Genomic DNA, 3,300 nt, shown 5'->3' with positions numbered 1-3,300 from the left:
TCACTTATCAGAATAGTTAGGTTTCATTGTGGTGTTTGTTATACTAAGATATGTTTTCACTTATCAGAATAGTTAGGTTTCATTGTGGTGTTTGTTATACTAAGATATACGTTTTCACTTATCAGAATAGTTAGGTTTCATTGTGGTGTTTGATATACTAAGATATACATTTTCACTTATCAGAATAGTTAGGTTTCATTGTGGTGTTTGTTATACTAAGATATACGTTTTCACTTATCAGAATAGTTAGGTTTCATTGTGGTGTTTGATATACTAAGATATACGTTTTCACTTATAAGAATAGTTAGGTTTCATTGTGGTGTTTGTTATACTAAGATATACGTTTTCACTTATCAGAATAGTTAGGTTTCATTGTGGTAATTGTTATACTAAGATATACGTTTTCACTTATCAGAATAGTTAGGTTTCATTATGGTGTTTGTTATACTAATATATACGTTTTCACTTATCAGAATAGTTAGGTTTCATTGTGGTGTTTGTTATACTAAGATATACGTTTTCACTTATCAGAATAGTTAGGTTTCATTGTGGTGTTTGTTATACTAAGATATACGTTTTCACTTATCAGAATAGTTAGGTTTCATTGTGGTGTTTGTTATACTAAGATATACGTTTTCACTTATCAGAATACTTACGTTTCATTGTGGTGTCTCTTATACTAAGATATGTTTTCAATTATCAGAATAGTTAGGTTTCATTGTGGTGTTTGTTATACTAAGATATGTTTTCACTTATCAGAATAGTTAGGTTTCATTGTGGTGTTTGTTATACTAAGATATGTTTTCACTTATCAGAATAGTTAGGTTTCATTGTGGTGTTTGTTATACTAAGATATACGTTTTCACTTATCAGAATAGTTAGGTTTCATTGTGGTGTTTGATATACATTTTCACTTATCAGAATAGTTAGGTTTCATTGTGGTGTTTGTTATACTAAGATATACATTTCTACTTATCAGAATAGTTAGATTTCATTGTGGTGTTTGATACATTAAGATATACATTTTCACTTATCAGAATAGTTAGGTTTCATTGTGGTGTTTGTTATACTAAGATATACATTTTCACTTATCAGAATAGATAGATTTCATTGTGGTGTTTGATATATTAAGATATACGTTTTCACTTATCAGAATAGTTAGGTTTCATTGTGGTGTTTGTTATATTAAGATATACGTTTTCACTTATCAGAATAGTTAGGTTTCATTGTGGTGTTTGTTATACTAAGATATACGTTTTCACTTATCAGAATAGTTAGGTTTCATTGTGGTGTTTGTTATACTAAGATATACGTTTTCACTTATCAGAATAGTTAGGTTTCATTGTGGTGTTTGTTATACTAAGATATACGTTTTCACTTATCAGAATAGTTAGGTTTCATTGTGGTGTTTGTTATACTAAGATATACGTTTTCACTTATCAGAATAGTTAGGTTTCATTGTGGTGTTTGTTATACTAAGATATACATTTTACTTATCAGAATAGTTAGGTTTCATTGCAGTTTTTGATACATTAAGATATACATTTTCACTTATCAGAATAGATAGGTTTCATTGTGGTGTTTGTTATACTAAGATATACGTTTTCACTTATCAGAATAGATAGGTTTCATTGTAGTGTTTGTTATACTAAGATATACGTTTTCACTTATCAGAATAGTTAGGTTTCATTGTGGTGTTTGTTATACTAAGATATACGTTTTCACTTATCAGAATAGTTAGGTTTCATTGTGGTGTTTGTTATACTAAGATATACGTTTTCACTTATCAGAATAGTTAGGTTTCATTGTGGTGTTTGTTATACTAAGATATACGTTTTCACTTATCAGAATAGTTAGGTTTCATTGTGGTGTTTGTTATACTAAGATATACGTTTTCACTTATCAGAATAGTTAGGTTTCATTGTGGTGTTTGTTATACTAAGATATACGTTTTCACTTATCAGAATAGTTAGGTTTCATTGTGGTGTTTGTTATACTAAGATATACGTTTTCACTTTATCAGAATAGTTAGGTTTCATTGTGGTGTTTGTTATACTAAGATATACATTTTCACTTATCAGAATAGTTAGGTTTCATTGTGGTGTTTGTTATACTAAGATATACGTTTTCACTTATCAGAATAGTTAGGTTTCATTGTGGTGTTTGTTATACTAAGATATACGTTTTCACTTATCAGAATAGTTAGGTTTCATTGTGGTGTTTGTTATACTAAGATATACGTTTTCACTTATCAGAATAGTTAGGTTTCATTGTGGTTGTTTGTTATACCAAGATATACGTTTTCACTTATCAGAATAGTTAGGTTTCATTGTGGTGTTTGTTATACTAAGATATGTTTTCACTTATCAGAATAGTTAGGTTTCATTGTGGTGTTTGTTATACTAAGATATGTTTTCACTTATCAGAATAGTTAGGTTTCATTGTGGTGTTCGTTATACTAAGATATGTTTTCACTTATCAGAATAGTTAGGTTTCATTGTGGTGTTTGTTATACTAAGATATGTTTTCACTTATCAGAATAGTTAGGTTTCATTGTGGTGTTTGTTATACTAAGATATACGTTTTCACTTATAAGAATAGTTAGGTTTCATTGTGGTGTTTGTTATACTAAGATATACGTTTTCACTTATCAGAATAGTTAGGTTTCATTGTGGTGTTTGTTATACTAAGATATACGTTTTCACTTATCAGAATAGTTAGGTTTCATTGTGGTGTTTGTTATACTAAGATATACGTTTTCACTTATCAGAATAGTTAGGTTTCATTGTGGTGTTTGTTATACTAAGATATACGTTTTCACTTATCAGAATAGTTAGGTTTCATTGTGGTGTTTGTTATACTAAGATATACGTTTTCACTTATCAGAATAGTTAGGTTTCATTGTGGTGTTTGTAATACTAAGATATACGTTTTCACTTATCAGAATAGTTAGGTTTCATTGTGGTGTTTCTTATACTAAGATATACGTTTTCAGTTATAAGAATAGTTAAGTTTTATTGTGTTGTTTGTTATACTAAGATATATCGTTTTCACTTATCAGAATAGTTAGGTTTCATTGTGGTGTTTGTTATACTAAGATATATCGTTTTCACTTATCAGAATAGTTAGGTTTCATTGTGGTGTTTGATATACTAAGATATACGTTTTCACTTATCAGAATAGTTAGGTTTCATTGTGGTGTTTGTTATACTAAGATATACGTTTTCATTTATCAGAATAGTTAGGTTTCATTGTGGTGTTTGATATACTAAGATATACGTTTTCACTAATCAGAATAGT

This window comes from Tachypleus tridentatus, chromosome 7 (genome assembly GCF_004210375.1).
Source record: "Tachypleus tridentatus isolate NWPU-2018 chromosome 7, ASM421037v1, whole genome shotgun sequence".
NCBI lineage: Eukaryota > Metazoa > Arthropoda > Merostomata > Xiphosura > Limulidae > Tachypleus > Tachypleus tridentatus.
This window is presented reverse-complemented; position numbering follows the sequence as displayed.